The sequence below is a fragment of the Cervus canadensis genome, chromosome 27, assembly GCF_019320065.1.
Source record: "Cervus canadensis isolate Bull #8, Minnesota chromosome 27, ASM1932006v1, whole genome shotgun sequence".
NCBI lineage: Eukaryota > Metazoa > Chordata > Mammalia > Artiodactyla > Cervidae > Cervus > Cervus canadensis.
The window spans coordinates 49,871,507-49,891,371 of NC_057412.1; positions in this window are offsets into that span (position 1 = coordinate 49,871,507).

Sequence of the window (19,865 nt, forward strand, 5' to 3'; positions counted from 1 at the left end):
CTTATGGCCAATACATCCTGGTTACCTGGTGCCTGGTATGGTAATGACATCCTCTTTGGTTCTGCTTTTCAGCCTTACATATTCAGTTCCATGGTGGCATTTGTTACTGTCAAACTTGACCTTTAGATGATTTTTACAAAGATTTTCAGGGTTGCCAGTGACCTACTTCACCAAGGAATTCCTCAAGGCCTTAATGAAGGGAGTTTCCTCTGGCCCTCTCAAGAAACAGAATCAAGTAGTATTTCTTCATATTGTGTAATTTTATTTGACCATGCTTAATCCCTGAATCTTTTGGCACCTTTTAAATACTTTGCAAAGCAGTCCAGAATCGTCACCTTATTTATTAGGGTCATTGTCATTTCCAAATTTTAGCAAATCCATCTCAGGAGTGGATCACGGCAAGTTCCAAGTGTCTGGGCTAGGGTGCTAAGTTCTGAGTCATAACAGAGTTGTTTGCATGTCAGGAAATTCTCCCCTATCCTGCCCACACCCCATCCTGGTCCAGCATAGTCAACTACATTTTCCCATGTGTTCTGCTAGTATATTTTGGAAAGGTTGTATGGTTCTTTCGGTAGGTAAAGCAGAGACCAAATTTTCCCTCTCAAGAGATGCTAAACAGTGGTCATAGCTACTGGACTTGAGGTAAATAGGAAAGGCAGGGGGGGATCTTGGGGGAGATGAGCATCACATTGTAAGGCAGGTACCTGACATTCTGTCTCTTTCAGAAGGTTGGACAACTCTAGCAAGGGAGAAAAAGATGCTTCTCTTTATCTACAAGGTTCTAGCTAATGTGGGGTTTAAGAATATGAGACACATTCACTCAGATACCTCTTTCCAAAGTCTCAGGGGCCATTTCTACTTTGTGAAGTCCTTGACTTGAGGGAAGAAACTATTTGACTTTTATGGAGGCAGAGAATTAACAATATTTAAGAGGAGACCTGGGTTTGGTTCCTGGGTCAGGAAGATCCCCTGGAGAAGGGAGTAGCTACCCACTCCAGTATTCTTGCTGGGAGAATTCTGTGGACTTCTGGCAAGCTGCAGTCCATGGGATTGCAAAGAGTCAGGCACAGTTGAGTGACTAACACTATTTTAGAGCACAATAGTATAAGTTAGTGGGCTTCCCTGATGACTGAGTGCTAAAGAACTTGCCAGCCAATGCAGGAGATGTAGGTTCGATCCGTGGGCCAGAAAGATGCCCTGGAGAAAGAAATGGCAGCCACTCCAGTATTCTCCCCTGGGAAATCCCTTGAACAGAAGAATCCAGAGGGCTGCAGCCTATGGGGCCACAAAGAGTCATACACGACTTAGTGACTGAGCAGGCCCAGAGCATAAGTTAGAGCCATGTAAGAGATTAGATGAGGGAGGAGAATGTTATTTGATGGTGGAAATTTGGGGAGAGAATAAAAATAAGTTTAAATCATAAGGTAAAAGATGTATTTTCATTACACTGACAAACAGACCTTCTTTCAAGGAAGAAGAAAAGAAAAACAAAACGAAAGAAACCTTTGTCAGTGATAAAGTCTAAACAAGGAAGATCAGAGTTTGACCCAGAAAACCTGGATGGTCTCAACAAGCATGGCAGTTAAAAGCTATAGAGAGAATACACAGGATGAGGGACTCAAGGAGTACGCAAAAGTTTCAGAACAAAAGATCTAAATTGTATGCTAGGGAGACATTAAAGTATAGTCATAAATCTAAGAGCTGTAAAACCATCATCAACGATTTATTGGTTCATTCACTGAAGGTATACTTACATACTAACCACTGTGCTACTACACTCTGGGCTTATAACAGGTAATCAAGCTAATGGATCTTCTGCTATTACAAGAAATATTTAAGGTGCATAAACCTTTAGGTGACATTTGTGCATTAAATCAACAAGTATTTATTGAGTGTCTCTTATGTAACAGTTAACTAATCATGATATTTTTACTGTTTGCTATTTGACTGACTTTACAATGTTTGGGGGATAAAATGAAGCCTAAGAATCATATTCAATTTTTAAATAATTCCTCCTCTGGTGTGAAAGACGTATGAATATGAACAAAGTAAAATACAATATGGTAATTGCTACTACACAGAGTTAAAAATTATGTTTTAGGAATTTAGAACAAAGATTAACTGAGTCTGCTTTGGTAGGAAGGAAACTTTATGAAAAAAAAGGAAAAAAGTTCTGGGCAGAAAGAAGCATGTGCTAAGGTAAAGAATGTAAAAGACTTGAACTGTCAAAAAGATGGTGGGGTGTTTGGGGTGACTGAAGCATAAATCCACAGAGAATGAGGGGAGTGGAATAAGACCAAGAACCCTGAGAGGGTTGATTGTGAACAAGTTGTGAGAGACTTTATATTTTATCTGCAATTCTTAAGAAACTAGCATTGGTTCTGAAGCAGGGCGATAGCAATCCACAGTGTTTTTTACACACTTTGGGATGTGGTAGCAGTGTGGAGAGGGGATGGGAGGAGCAAGCAGTACAAGGGGAGGAGTACCAGCTGGTAGAACATTGAAGGCACCAAAGCAGAAAGAATGAGGGCCAAACCCCGTAGAATAACCTGCAGAGAGAAGCTGGATCCATGAGTTATTGTTGGGGCAATTGTAGCTAGACTTTAAAACCTAAACTTTTCAATACAGCAAACTGAAATACCGATTTAAAAATTAGAGGAAAGAGGAAAAAGTGGAGGATGAGGAGGAAGAAAAGGATTTTGTTGTATTATAATATGTGACCTAGATCAGGGTAAAGTTTATGAAGTTGAAGAAAGAAATGGAAGAATATTATTCCGTGAAAAGGTGCAAGCCGTATGAGCTTGTTGGTTATTCATTTAATGACTGGTTTTATTATTTCCATATATTTTTGAAAGCTGTTTATTAAAATTTGATATCTATTCTTAATTAAAGCTCACAATAATAGGAATCCAGTGTGCACGTGTGTGTGTAACTCACACACACACATACACACCAGACATCACACTTACTGGTGGGACTTGGGGATCCCCTAGAGGCCCATTGGTGAGGACTAGGCGCCGTCACTGCCAGGGCCTGGGGTTTGACACCAGGGCCTAGTGGGAAACCAGATCTCAGTGGGAAGCAGATCCCACAGCCAAACGGCACAGCCAAAAATAAAACTATCAACTATTTAAAAAAATGATGGGGCAGAAGTGAGTGAGTAAATAGATGCTTTCTCAACAAAGGTAAAAATAAGATGGGAATCACCTTTGTCACACTGTTTTTTTACCATTTCTCAAATGAATCCAAATGACACAATTAGGTAGAAGAAAGAAATAAGAAGCATACAGTTGAAAATAAGACAAAATATGATTTGTCCATGAAGTGTTTGTTGACCTAGAAAAACCCATGGAGTTAATTAGAGCATAATTATAAGTATTTAGAAATTAAAATGTGTTGGTATTATAAGATTATTATTAAAAACACTATTCTTCATCTTTATAAACAAAATAGACAGTTTGAAAATATAATGGAAGAAAAGGTTTTATGATAGCATTATATAATTAAAATACCTAGACATCAACACGTGTGCTCAACCTTGTCTGACTCTGTGACGCCGTGGACTGTAGCCGGCCAGTCTCCTCTGACCATGGGATTTTCCCAGGCAAGAATACCTGAGTGGGTTACCATTCCCTTCTCCACGGGGGTCTTCTTGACCCAGGGATCGAACCCACATTGCTTGAATCTCCTGCCTTGACAGGTGGATTCTTTACTACTATGCCACCTGGGAAGCCCTAAAATATCTAGGAACAAAATTAAAATAAATGTGCTGGATCTATATGAAAAAACTATTTAAACATTTTAAAACACAGAGTGCCATATGTTTGAAACCTTAAAAATAAGCAAAATATAGATGAATATCTGTATGCTCATCATCCGATCACAGCAATATTGTTTAGTTTGTATGCCAGCACGCATAATATTTTGAACAATTCTGCACTGGAAATTATTTTATCCAAAATTATTTTTGTATTTCTTAAAATCATCAATAATTTAATTGTCCTTTAATTATTAATGATATCTCACTATTATCAAATATCCAGTTCTTTATTATTTATAGATATAAAAGCATATATTTAAAACATAACATACATTTTTAAAGCATATAAATAAAACAAACATTTTCCATATTTGTTATATTTTAATAAGACTGTAGCTTTTTAAAGAAAATAGAAACTGGGTCATTTGTGCTGTGTAGTTTCACACAATGTAGTTTAACTTATTGCTCTGACATCTCTATTTCCTGTTAAATTGGATCCACAGCCTTGATCTGATTTGAGTTCAATTTTTTGACAAGAATACTTTATATGTAATGTAATGTTCTTCCATTTGGAGACACATAATGTCTGGTTGTCTCTATTTTTGTAATGTTAACAGCTGTTCATGCTCAATGACTAGATTCATTAATTTAATAGGAATTGTAAAATGGTCATGTTCTAAGTGTAACATTAATTCTTACCTTACCAGCTAAGATAGTTCTATAAAGAGCAACTTTTCTCCTCTCCAGTGACAGAATATGTATAGGAAAGCAGGATGAAGTTAAATTTTTCCTTTAGCAGTTTGCAAAATAAAGTACATTTTCCCTAGCATTTTTCAATGGTAAACAATTAGAACTTTCAATGTAATATTTTACTAACTCATGGATTTACTGATATACGATGTGTGGCAACTATTGTAGTTACTAACTATACTAACACCAGTGAAAGCCTCTTTACCAAAAAATAGGATTTAGTTCAGTTCAGTCGCTCAGTCTTGCCGGACTCTTTGCGACCCCATGAATCGCAGCACGCCAGGCCTCCCTGTCCATCACCAACTCCTGGAGTTTACTCAAACTCATATCCATCAAGTTGGTGATGCCATCCAGCCATCTCATCCTCTGTCGTCCCCTTCTCCTCCTGCCCTCAATCTTTCCCAGCATCAGGGTCTTTTCAAATGAGTCAGGTCTTCGCATCAGGTGGCCTATTGGCCATCCAGCCATCTCATCCTCTGTCGTCCCCTTCTCCTCCTGCCCTCAATCTTTCCCAGCATCAGGGTCTTTTCAAATGAGTCAGGTCTTCGCATCAGGTGGCCAAAGTATTGGAGTCTCAGCTTCAACATCAGTCCTTCCGATGAACACCCAGGACTGATCTCCTTTAGGATGGACTGGTTGGATCTCCTTGCAGTCCAAGGGACGCTCAAGAGTCTTCTCCAACAACACAGAGCATCAATTTTTCTCCAACACTACAAAGCATCAATTTTACAGCCCTCATCTTTCTTTATGGTCCAACTCTCACATCCATACATGACCACTGGAAAACCATAGCCTTGACTAGATGGACCTTTGTTAACAAAGTAATGTCTCTGCTTTTAAGTAAACTGTCTAGGTTGGCCATAATTTTCCTTCCAAGGAGTAAGCATCTTAAATTTCATGGCTGCAATCACAATCTGCAGAGATTTTGGAGATCCCAAAGATAAAGTCAGACACTGTTTCCACTGTTTCCCCATCTATTTGCCATGAAGTGATGGGACTGGATGCCGTGATCTTCGTTTTCTGAATGTTGAGCTTTAAGCCAACTTTTTCACTCTCCTCTTTCACTTTCATTAAGAGGCTCTTTAGTTCCTCTTCACTTTCTTCCATAAGGGTGGTGTCATGTGCATATCTGAGGTTATTGATATTTCTCCTGGCAATCGTGATTCCATCTTGTGCTTCCTCCAGCCCAGTGTTTCTCATGACGTACTCTGCATATAAGTTAAACAAGCAGGGTGACAATATACAGCCTTGACATACTCCTTTTCCTATTTGGAACCAGTCTGTTGTTCCAAGTCCAATTCTAACTGTTGCTTCCTGATCTGCATACAGGTTTCTCAAGAGGCAGGTCAGGTGGTCTGGTATTCCCATCTCTTTCAGAATTTTCCACAGTTTATTGTGATCCACACAGTCAAATGGAAATACCAGACCACAGCATGGCAGGCCTCCCTGTCCATCATAAACTCCCAGAGTCTACTCAAACTCATCTTCATTGAGTCTGTGATGCCATCCAACTATTTCATCCTCTGTCATCCCCTTCTCCTCCTGGCTTCAATCTTTCCCAGCATCAGGATGTTTTCAAATGAGTCAACTCTTCGCATCAGGTGGCCAAAGTACTGGATTTTCAGCTTCAGCATCAGTCCTTCCAATGAACACCCAGGACTGATCTCCTTTAGGATGGACTGGTTGGATCTCCTTGCAGTCCAAGGGACTCCCAAGAGTCTTCTCCAACACCACAGTTCAAAAGCCTCAATTCTTCGGTACTCAGCTTTCTTTATAGTCCAACTCTCACATCCATACATGACCACTGGAAAAACCATAGCCTTGACTAGATGGACCTTTGTTGACAAAGTAATGTCTCTGCTTTTTAATATGCTGTCTAGGTTGGTCATAACTCTCTTTCCAAGGAGTAAGCATCTTTTAGTTTCATGGCTGCAGTCACCATCATCTGAATTAAATTCACCCATTCCTTTCCGTTTTAGTTGACTGATTCCTAAGATGTCAGTGTTCACTCTTGCCATCTGCTCCTTGACCGTATTGAATTTACCTTGATTCATTGTCCTAGCATTCCTGGTTCCTATGAGATACTGTTCTTTACAGCACTGAACTTTACTTTCACCGCCAGACACATCCACAACTGAGCATCATTTCTGCTTTGGCCCAGCTCTCTCTCTGGAGCTGTCTCTCTGCTCTTCCTCAGTAGCATATTGGACACCTTCTAACCTGGGGGTTTATCTTCTGGTGTCATATCTTTTTTGTCTTTTCATGTTATTCATGGGAATTTCAAGCCAAGAATACTGGAGTAGTCTGCTATTCCTTCCTCCTGTGGACCACATTTTTTCAGAACTCTCCACTGTGACCCATCTGTCTTGGGTGGCCCTGCAAGGTATGGCTCGTAACTTCATTGAGTTATGCAAGCCCATTCACTATGGCAAGGTGCAATCCATAAAGGGGCAACTGTGGTATTACTATCTTTGAAATGAGAAAAACAGAGGCTTTATAGATTTGTTAATATGACCAAAGTCATGCAGAGTATAAGTGATAGTGCCAAGATTCACAGTCAGGCCTGCAAAAGTCACTTCCTCATTCTTAAAACTATTGTATTAATAATATATTATAGCCTCAGTGTTTTAAGTTAGCAGTTACAGTTACAGAATGAGATTGGAAGCAAAAGGAAGGTAAAATAAAAGATGAAAATATGTGCCCATTATGCAGGTTGCTACTCTTAATAACTCAATTACTCTTACATTTCTTTGAGTATTTTTATGTGGTATGTGTAACCTTTATATTTGATGTATACATACAGGAATATGTTCTATTTTTAAAAAGCTATTTCTAGCAACCCCGTATCATTATAATATCTATTAAAATTTTACCTTCAATGCCTGATATTTCATTAGCTTTATTAAACCATTCACTTATTTTGGACTCATTAATTGTTTCTAACATATTTGCTGTTATAAGCAGCACTGACAACCTCAATGGCGTTTTAAACACTAAATATTGTGATAAACATACACACACATGTGTATGTGTACACACACATATACACCTGTATATGTCCAAATATCTATCTCTTCAAGATACAATCCTAAAATGGTTATTTTATTAAGAAAGCAAATGATTTAAAGATTCTAAGTACATGGTTTCCGTTCCTTTCTAGAAAGATATAATGTTAGGAATATTTTTGTCTGTTTATTTATTGGCTTCACTGGGTCTTCACCACTTTCGGGGTCCCCTCCAGCCGCTGCGCGTGCGCCCTGGCCACCGCGGCCCCTCCGGTTGCAGAGCACTGGCTCCGGGTGCAAGGCTTCCGTAGTCGGGGCAGGTGGGTTCAGACGCTGCAGTTCCGTGGCTCTAGAGCCCAGGCTCCATAGCCGGGGTGGACGGGCCCAGCTGCTCCGTGGCGTCTTGGACTGTCCCAGACCAGGGACCAAGACTCTTGTCCTTTGCACTGGCAGGCGGACTCCACCGCTGAGCCGCCAGGGAGGCCCAAGACATGCAACCTTATAACCAGCAGTATGTGAAGTGAATTTCCTTATTGCATTCCCTCATTGAACCGTGCCATTTATCTTTACTAACATAATAGTGATATTTTGATATTATAATTTTTATACCATTTTGTATATTTTCTCCAATAGTATGTTTATAGTCTCTGTTTTTCTCCAGAATTTTCATCTAATAATAAATAACAGCAGTGATAGTTTACATGCTATGAAGCACTTGCTATATGCCAGACATCATTTAAAAGTTTTAAATGTAAGATCTAAATGTAAGACCAGAAACTATAAAACTCCTAGAGGAGAACATAGGCAAAACACTCTCCGACATAAATCACAGCAAGATCCTCTATGACCCACCTCCCAGAATATTGGAAATAAAAGCAAAACTAAACAAATGGGATCTAATGAAACTTAAAAGCTTTTGCACTACAAAGGAAACTATAAGTAAGGTGAAAAGACAGCCATCAGATTGGGAGAAAATAATAGCAAATGAAGAAACAGACAAAGGATTAATCTCAAAAATATACAAGCAACTCCTGCAGCTCAATTCCAGAAAAATAAATGACCCAATCAAAAAATGGGCCAGAGAACTAAACAGACATTTCTCCAAAGAAGACATACAGATGGCTAACAAACACATGAAAAGGTGCTCAACATCACTCATTATTAGAGAAATGCAAATCAAAACCACAATGAGGTACCATTACACGCCAGTCAGGATGGCTGCTATCCAAAAGTCTACAAGCAATAAATGCTGGAGAGGCTGTGGAGAAAAGGGAACCCTCTTACACTGTTGGTGGGAATGCAAACTAGTACAGCCACTATGGAAAACAGTGTGGAGATTCCTTAAAAAACTGGAAATAGAACTGCCATATGACCCAGCAATCCCACTTCTGGGCATACACACTGAGGAAACCAGATCTGAAAGAGACACGTGCACCCCAATGTTCATCGCAGCACTGTTTATAATAGCCAGGACATGGAAGCAACCTAGATGCCCATCAGCAGACGAATGGATAAGGAAGCTGTGGTACATGTACACCATGGAATATTACTCAGCCGTTAAAAAGAATTCATTTGAAACAGTCCTAATGAGATGGATGAAACTGGAGCCCCTTATACAGAGTGAAGTAAGCCAGAAAGATAAAGAACATTACAGCATACTAACACATATATATGGAATTTAGAAAGATGGTAACGATAACCCTATATGCAAAACAGAAAAAGAGACACAGAAATACAGAACAGACTTTTGAACTCTGTGGGAGAAGGTGAGGGTGGGATGTTTCAAAAGAACAGCATGTATACTATCTATGGTGAAACAGATCACCAGCCCAGGTGGGATGCATGAGACAAGTGCTCGGGCCTGGTGCACTGGGAAGACCCAGAGGGAATCGGGTGGAGAGGGAGGTGGGAGGGGGGATCGGGATGGGGAATAAGTGTAAATCTATGGCTGATTCATATCAATGTATGACAAAACCCACTGAAATGTTGTGAAGTAATTAGCCTCCAACTAATAAAAAAATTTAAAAAAAAAAAGATAAAAAAAAAAAAGTTTTAAATGAGTTACCTAACATGCTCCTAACAGCAGTCCTGTAAATAAACAGTCAGTATCTCCATTTAGGGCTTCCCTCATAGCTCAGTGGGTAAAGAATCTGCCTGCAATGCAGGAGACCCTGGTTCAATTCCTGGGTCAGGAAGATCCCCTGAAGAAGGAATAGGCTACCCACTCTAGTATTCTTGGGCTTCCTTTGTGGCTCAGCTGGTAAAGAATCCGCCTGCAATGTGGGACACCTGGGTTCAATCCCTGGGTTGGGAAGATCCCCTGGCGAAGGGAAAGGATACCCACTCCAGTATCCTGGCCTGGAGAATTCCATGGACTATAGAGTCCATGGGGTTGCCAAGAGTCTGACATGACTGAGTGACTTTCATGATCATCATCATTTCCATTTAATGTGTTAGCAAACTGAAGAGAAGTGAGGTAAGGGGATTTATCAAAGATGCATAGCTAGTATATTCTGTTTGTATATTATACTGTTCAATAATTTTTTTAGTAGTGGATATTTTTTTGCAGACAATTTGCAAAGTTTGTTCTTTACTTTTCCATTTTATTCAGAATGCTTTTAATGTGAAGAAATTACCAGTATGTATGTGTTCAGATTATCAATTTAATGATTCCTTTCTTTGCTTCAAAGATTGCAAAGTAACTCCTCTGTTTCAAAAATAAATGTTTTCTGCAAGTCTTAAAGTTTTCTTTTTAAAGAAATTCTGAAATATATTATATAAATGATATGAGATGAGAATCTAAGTTGATTTCTTCATAAGTAAATAATTTAAAATTCATTGAACAATCATTGTTTTATTGGTTTTAGATAGCTCTTTTACTATATGCTAAATTCATATATGTACATTCTACTAAATTATTTTATTTCTTCTGGAAACCATAGCATCATTTTATTAATACACATTATAAATTTTTAGTATCTTTTATTTGCTTTTCTTCTTTAAAAATTTTTTTATCTAAAGTACATTGATTTATATAACATTATTTAAGTTTCATGTATACAACATTATATTTCTGCGTCTGTATACCCTACAGCAGGCTCACACTAAATACGTAGCTTCCACCTGTCATCAGACAGTAGATCCACTTTACCATTTCGCCCCCCTCCCCCAACCCCTCTCTCTCGATAACTGCTAGTCTGTCCTCTGAACCTACATGTTTGATTTTGCTTGGTTTGTTTTCTGAATTTATTTTGGTTTCTGTTTATTAGTTTTTCATGTTCCACATGCAAATGAAATCATGATATTTGTCTATTTCTTTCTGATTTATTTCACTTACCATGTTACTCTAAAGTTTCATGAATGTCACAAATGGCAAGATTTTACCTTATTTTATGGCTGAGTAGTGTTCTATTGTGTGTGTGTGTGTGTGCGTGTGTATACCATATCTTCTTTATCCATTCTTTTCTTGATGGGCATTTAGGTTTTTTCCATATTTTGGCTATTGGAGACAATGGTACACTGAACATGGGGTTGCATATATTCTTTCAAATCAGTGTTTTTGCATTTGATAAATACCTGGAAGTGGGATAGCTGGATCATATGGTAGTTTTAGTCTTAATTTTTTGAGGAATCTCCATGATATCTTCCATAGTGACTATACCAATTTATATTTCCATCAGCAGTATACTAAGGTTCATTTTCTTCAAATCTTCACCAATAATTGTTTTTTGGTTTTTTGATATTAGCCATTATGACAGGTGTGAGATGATACCTCACGTGGTTTTGACTTGCATTTCCCTGATAATTACTGATGTTGAACATCTTTCCATATGTCTGTTTGCTGTCTGTATATCTTCTTTGGAAAATTGTCCATTAGGTTCTCTGTCCATTTTTTAATCAGATAACTTTTGTTGAGTTGTATGAGTTATTTTTACATATTTGACATAAATTGTATCTTATTATATATATTATTTGCAAATATCTTATCCCATTTGGTAGATTGTCTTTTTATTTACGCTTTCCTTTGCTGTGCAGAAGCTTCTACATTACAAATGTAATGCCATTTGTTTATTTTTTATTTTGTTTACTTTGCCCAAGGAGACATATCTAAAAGGTTAATGCTGAGACAATTGTCAAAGAGCTTACTGCCTATGTTTTTTTCTAAGAGTTTTATGGCTTCAGATCTTACATTCAAATCTTCAGGACACTTAGAATTAAACGTGGTGTATGGTGTAAGATAGTAATCTAGTTTTATTCTTTTTGCATATGACTATCCAGTTTTCCCAGTACCATTTACTGAGGAGACTGTCCTTTCTCCATTGTATGCTGTTTGATACCTTGTCATAAGTTAATTGTCCGCATATGCATGGATTTTTTTCTGGGACCTCAGTTCTGTTGCACTGATCCGTGTATCTGTTTTTCTGCCAATACCAGACTGTCGTAACTACAACAGCTTTGTAATATAGTTTGAAATCAGGGAGTGTGATGCCTCCAGTTTCGTTATATTTTTTCCTCAGGATTGCTTTGGCTATTTGAAGTCTCTTTCAGTTCCATATAAATTTTTGAATTCTTTTCTATATCTGTAAAAAATATCCTTGAAATTTTGGTGGTGATTGTATTGAATCTGTAGATTGCTTTAGATAATATGGGCACTTTGACAATATTAAGTCTTCCAATATGTGAGCATAGAATATATTTACACTTATTTGTGACTTCTCCAATTTCTTTCAACAGTATCTTATAGTTTTCAGTGTACAGTTCTTTCACCTCCTTGGTTAAATTTACTCCTAGGTTTAAGTACCTTTTGGAGTAATCTTTAGTATTCTGATCATTGTCCTGCCTAGTAGAATATTCTCCTGAAAGTAGAAAAAATAAGAAAGTGAAGTTATAAGAAATAGCAATTTAGAGATAAGAAAAATGAAATCTATGAGACTGAGATCATCATTGCTTAAAATCTATGCTGTCTCACTGTGAACATACTCACATACATAACATGCACTCAGATAGCACAAAACCTATACAAAGAAAAATATTTTTTAGCTCTTCTCAGAAATAAGCCTTTAGTGGTACCCAGAAAGGATATTTCCTCACTCAGGAGCTGTGAAGTGTGAAAGCCATTTTGAGAAAAATGCTAAATGAAGGCATTCCAAGCTTTCATACGCATAGCACAGTAGCATGGTGTTGGTCGCTCAGTCTCGTCACGCTCTTTGTGACCCCAGTGACTAGTCTGCCAGGCTTCTCTGGCCATGGGGTTTCCCAGGCAAGAATTCTGGAGTGGGTTGCCATCCCCTTCATAAGTCACAATATATTCTGAACATACTTTTGTTATTAAGTGGGCAAAATTTTGTGTGAGCTTATTTATACCAAGATGATACATATTTTGAATCACATTATAAAATTTTTTTATTCTAATAAGGGAAAATCACTTTATCTTTAAAAATATGACTTGAGAACATACTGTGTTAAGTATTAAGAATAAAAAATGAGTCGTGGGTGTTGCTTTCAAAAAGATCATAGTTTCAAAAGCCTAGAAAACATGTTAAGCATAATTGCAACACACTATGGTCAATTAATAATAATAGGTGAAAAGAACAGATGCAAAGGAGGAAATGTCCATTTAAGTGAAAGGTACAATCTTCTTAAAGGCAATGATATTGGCTTTACAGATTACAAATTCATAAATAATATCATTGTGTACATGCATGCTCAATCACTCTGTCATGTCTGACTCTTTGTGACCCCCAAGGACTATGTCCTGCCATTCTCCTTTGTCCATGGAATTTTCCAGGCAAGAATACTGGGGTGGGCTTCTATTTCCGTCTCCAGGGGATGTTCCCAATTCAGGGATCGAACTCACATCTCTTGTGTCTCCTGCATTGGCAGGTAGATATTTTAACCACTGCACCTTCTTGGAAGCTCCTGGTATCACTGTGATTTATTAATGTATATTATGCATCTGAAAATAGATTTCAGTACTGTAGTATCTTCAGATTTGAATAACTTAGTTTTAGAGTTTTGTTGGCCAATAAACCGTGCTTTTCAACAAAATACTCATCAGAAGCCATCACAATTGCCTTTCTTGACTTTCTGTCACTGTAGCCTTACATACTAAGATTATTTAGCATTTGAAATTTTTGCCATTTTTTAGTACTTTAATCTTAATGTTGACATGTTCCCACTACAAAAATAATATACTACCTCATGTTACCCTATTTGTTACAAAAGCCTTTGAGCCACACACCAGAAACTTTGTCAAATCTTGGAATATTATTCTTAGTCAACTCTTTCTTTGCATACAGGAATAAAGAAACTGAAAAGGTACATAGGATAAATGTGTTTTATAACTAAACAATTCAATTGAAAAGCATAAGGATTTATTGAGTTTTTACTATATGTCTGAAACAGGTAAAGATAAGAAAATTCCATAATGCATAAATTTAAAGAAGAAAAATTTATTTCTCTTCCAGTTTCTTAAATGGACCCCATGATATTGGTTGTTGTTGTTTAGGTACAAAGCCGTGTTTGATTCTTTTGTGACGTGATGGACTGCAGCCTTCCAGGCTTCTCTGTGCATGGGGTTTCCTAGTTAAGAACACTGGAGTGGGTTGCCATCTCTTTCTCCAGCGAATCTTCCTGACCGTGGGATGGAACCTGCATCTCCTGCACTGGCTGGCAGATTCTTCACCGCTGAGCCGCGTGGAGGCCCCTGATGCTGGTTATGAAGTCATTGAATGCTAAGGACCCTTGTGCTGCTACAGGTGAAGCAGATGCCGCTTCAGAAATGTTTCTTCCCAAAGGGAATCCGCATGCAACTGAAACCCTTATCAGGAAGTGACCATCCTGTTGGAAAAGGTTTTAACTCCAACATTGCTGTCCTCTCAGTATCACAATGTACATAACCTAGACATACAACAGAGCAAATGAAACCAGTGAGAAAGATCATCCAAAGTTACTAATTACCGTAGCTGTTTTACAGTCTTTTTGCAGAAAACAGTTCTCCGTGTAAGTCAAGCAATAAAGTTAGTCTGAAAGTGAACTCGTGGAATGGCAGAAAATTTGAACAAAAGCCCCCAACTCAAATAATAGCTCATCCTAAGGCAGAGAGCCCAGGCTGAGAAAGTGTGGAATATAGGGGGCAAAAAAAAAGATGATAAAAAATAGAACTGAGGCATATCTTTGGCAAGGAAGAACTAGAAATCCATGTCAAATCACTTCACCATAGAGAATCCAGTGTTTGCTGCATATTTCCAGTAAAAATAAACAGAGTGTAAGTCATCTTAAAGGCAAGAAAATGTCCTGTTCAAAAGCCCTAAGCCAAAGAATTGCAACTAAACTGATTGGAAGGAACCTATTATTTAAAGTCAAGATATTGTTATTTTATGTTATTTGGATGTTTATTGTTAATGATGTAGATAAATAAAGGAAGCAGCTTATATAACCTCCAGTCGCCATCCCAATAAGCCTTCTGTACATTCATATGAGGATCACCAGTTTTTCTGAGATCTTATTGAAATTGTCTTGAGCTGATATGTTGATGGAGTCAAGTTGACACCTATAGCATCATTCAAGAAGGCACATTCCATCCAACTAATACATCTCCTCCTCTATTTCATGTGACGTTGTAAAAATGTTCCTAGAAAATTTCAGTGACAATGGATTTTAGCTTCCAGAGGAACCATAATTTTGAGATCGTCTGTCAGTCATCTCAGTGCTTTCTTAAGGTAAAGGAGGATTGGGGAAGGAGTGTTTTTTTGAGCCACAAAGTAGCAAACCCAGCTCACCTCAAGCCTCACATTATTCATAATTAAATCCAACATCCACAAAATCCCCTATGAGACTATAATGATTTCCCCCAGCTACCCCAAAGTAGAGTGTTCCTATGAAATATTTCATAAACTGAAATGGCATAATGCAAGGAGCACATCTTGTTAATGATGCACAGAAGAAAGAGATAACGCATAGGTGCTCCCAGACACAGTTCAAAGCTGAGGCGACCCTGCCGCGAGTGTTGTTCATGGGAAAGGCGCTTGGCGGGGCCACCCTTGCTGCTCAGGGCGTGCGCTGCCTCTAATTGCTCACTGCAGAGCAAATGCCGAGTGCTAGTTTTGCTTACCAGCTTCTTTTAAAAAGCAAAAATCCTCTTCATATTTCTTTCAGTTAGCAAAAGCAGGTACTAGTGTAGGTCTTTTGTAAAAGTGGAGTGGATGGAGTGGAGTGACGTGAATTCCGGGGACTAAAGAGGCAGGAATCAACGGGGGGAAAGCAGAGTGTGCCAGCTGCCAAACATGCTTCCTGGCGTGTGCTGTCGCTTCAGTTGCGTCCGACTCTTCGTGACCCCACAGACTGCAGCCTGCCAGGCTCCTATGTCCATGGGATTCTCCAGGCAAGAATACAGGAGTGGGTTGCCATGTCCTCTAGGGGGTATGTCTGACCCAGGGACTGAAGGTGTCCTGCATTGGCATGTGGGTTCCTTACCACTAGCATATGGATCATTTCAAATTAAAGTTACTTAAGAAAGCCAGTGCAAAATGGACACTGAAAGCATGACCTAAACCTCCCATGTGAAAAGTCCCCTCTCTGTACCAGGTGGCAGGAGGTATTATCACCAGAGACAGGGAATTTAGGGCAGAGTAAACTGTATAAACAAACTGTGTTACTCTTCCACTAATTTAAATACCTCAAGCCCAAACCTCTTTGCCCTGTCATTGCTTCACAGATTAATTGTTTCCTTGTCTAAAAGGCATAAAAGTTGCCTGCTTTGGTCACTTCTTTGAACCTTGTATTTTTAATGGGGTTCCTGTACATCAGATGGGCTTCCTAGGTGGCGCTAGTGGTAAAGAATCCACCTGCCAACGCAGGAGACTTAAGATCCTTGGGTCAGGACGATCCCATGGAGGAAGGAGGGCACGGCAGCCCACTGCAGTATTGTTGCCTGGTGAACCCCATGGACAGAGGAAGCTGGCAGGCTACAGTCCATACGGTTGCAAAGTTGGACATGACTGAAGCAACTTAGTGAAAGATATTAAGTTAGGTTTTCTCCTGTTAATCTGCCTTATGTCAGTTTAGTTATCAGGGCAGTCAAAGAGCCTAGAAGAGAAGGGAAACATCTTCCGCCCCTCCACAACCCAGTTTGCTTCCTTGTCCACATAGCTCCTCTCTCTTTTCCTGTCTTTTCTTCTCTTTCCCTCTTTCAGTGTTCTCCTCCGTCCCTTTTTCTCTCTCCCCCTCATTTTGCAGATCATTTCTTTCTATTTCGGTGTGGGTGTATCACCTTACATCCACCTCTCTGGGGATTCTCACGTAAAACAATCAGCTGTGACTTGTTCAGTTGCTCTAAGTCATACATATTCCAAATGCGAGACACAATGTAATTGGACAAACCTAGACAGCATACTGTGCTTCCTGGGCTGGATGAAGCACAAGCTGGAATCAAGATTGCCGGGAGAAATATCAATAACCTCAGATATGCAGATGACACCACCCTTATGGCAGAGAGTGAAGAGGAACTGAAAAGCCTCTTGATGAAAATGAAAGGGAGAGTGAAGAAGCTAGCTTACAACTCAACATTCAAAAAACTAATTTGGCATCTGGTCCCATCACTCCATGGCAAATAGATGGAGAAACAATGGAAACAGTGAGAGACTTTATTTTCTTGGGCTCCAAAATCACTGCCAGTGGTGACTGTAGCCATGAAATTAAAAGATGCTTGCTCTTTGAAAGAAAAGTTATGAGCAACCTAGACAGTGTACTAAAAAGCAGAGGCATTACTTTGCCGACAAAGGTCCGTCTAGTCAAAGCTATGCTTTTTCCAGTGGTCATGTAAGGATGTGAGAGTTGGACTATAAAGACAGCTGAGCACCGAAGAATTGATGCTTTTGAACCGTGGTGTTGGAGAAGACTCTTGAGAGTCCCTTGAACTGCAAGGAGATCAAACCAGTCCATCCTAAAGGAAATCAATCCCCAATATTCATTGGAAGGACTGATGCTGACGCTGAAACTCCAATATTTTGGCCACCTGATGTGAAGAACTGACTCATCAAAAAAGACCTTGATGCTGGGAACGATTGAAGACTGGAGGAGAAGGGGATGATAGAGGAGTAGATGGTTGGATGGCATCACTAACTCAATGGACATGAGTTTGAGCAAGCTGCAGGAGTTGGTGATGGCCAGGGAGGCCTGGCGTCCTGCAGTCCATGGAGTCGCAGAGTCGGACACGACTGAGCAACTGAACTGAACTGAACTGAGACAGCATATTAAAAAGCAGAGACATTACTTTGGCACCAAAGGTCCGTATAGTCAAAGCTATGGTTTTTCCAGTGGTCATGTATGGATGTGAGAGCTGGATGTAAAGAAGGCTGAATGCCAAAGAATTGATGCTTTTGAGCTGTGGTGTTGCAGAAGACTTGTGAGAGTCCCTTAGACTGCAAGGAGATCAAGCCATTCAATCCTAAAGGAAATCAATTATGAATATTCATTAGAAGGAGTGATGTGAAGAGCTGACTCCTTAGAAAAGACCCTGATTCTGGGAAAGATTGAAGGCAGGAGGAGAAGGGGATGACAGAGGGTGAGATGGTTGGATGGCATCACCAACTCGACGGACATGAGTTTGAGTAAACTCCAGGAGTTGGTGATGGACAGGGAGGCCTGGCGTGCTGCGGTCCATGGGGTTGCAAAGAGTCGGACATGACTGAGCGACTGAACAACAACAGCATGTAACTGGGCCAGCTTCAGTGAAGTATCCCTTTCAGATTCAGCCAACCCAAGATAGTATGAGAGGTTCACAGAAGAACGTTTTTCTTTGTAAAGCAGAAACAAAGGATTGACAGGTGAAATAGCTGGCTGCCTGTGTCCTGCCATTATTGACAGTGTCAAGTCTGAGTACAGTAAAACCTCTTCAGTAGTCATGTTTTAAAGCCAGGAAACTAGACTAAGGATTTCTAAGCTTGTTTCCTAGAGTAGAGAGAAAGCCATAAAATCCACAGTGATAAAATGCTAATAATAATCATAGAAAAGAATTAATAAATTGTTCATTATAAAATATTTTGTAAAATGACTAATTACATAATGAATCACTAAGTTATTTCCATGTTAAAAAACACTTTATGCCACTTACTACTTGGAAATAAATATATTTTATATCACATATTACAATATTATTTTGTATTAAGTATGTTATACATATCGCATCATACTAAATATATTATATTGTTTAATATTTAAAGCTATTCTATGAGTTGGGTATTAAATTATCATCAATAAGCAAGAAGATAACTGATATTAGAAAGTCTATCTTGCTTAAGCCTACTGCTATAGACAGAACATTCATGTTCCCTCAAAATTCATAGGTTGAAACCTAATCCCTACTCTGATGGTATTTGGAGGTGAAGTCTTTGAGAGGTTACTAGTTACCTCATGAATTCATGAACGAGATTAGTGCCCTTATAGAGGAGATTGCAGAGCTTCCTTACTCCTTACACTATGAATGGTTACAGTTGGCAGATGGCCATTGGTGAATCAATAAAGGGATGCTCACCAGACACTGAATCTTCTGGCACTTTGATCTTGGTCTTCCCAGGCTCCAGACTGTGAGAAATAAATGTTTTGTTCCCTCATCCACCCAGTTTAAGGTATTTTTAAAAATTATAGGAATGTAGTTGAAGTACAATATTATGTTAGTTTCAGATATAATACACAATGATCTGACATGCACATATATCATAAGACTGAGCAAATAGGGCTTCCCTGGTGGTTCAGACATTAAAGAATCTGCCTGAAATGTGGGAGACCTGGGTTTGATCTCTGGGTAGGGAAGATCCCGTGGAGAAGGGAATGGCAACCCACTCCAGTATTCTTGCCCAGAGAATTCCATGGATAAAGGAGCATTGCGGGCTACAGTCCATGGGGCCGCAAAGAGTCAGACACAACTGAGTGACTAATGCATACATATATTATAAAATTATCACTATCAAAAGTCTAGTAACCGTCTGTCCCCATACAAGGTTATCGCATTACTCTTGGCCGTATTCCTTATGCCATATATTAGATTCTCATGGCTTTGCTATTGTTCTGTCACAAGTTGCGTCTGACTCTGCTGCCCCCTGCCCACCCCACCCCCATGGACTGTATCCCTCCAAACTCCTCTGTCCGTGGGATTTCCCAGGTATAAGACTGGAATGGGTTGCCATTTCATTCTCCAGAGGATCCTCCTAATCTAGGGATGAACTGGCACCTTCTGCATTGGCAGATGGATTCTTCACCACGTGACTAGGGAAGCACCTTCCCCCTCGCCATGGCTTACTTATTTTGTAACTAGAGGCTTGTATCTATTAATTCACTTCACCCACCTTCAT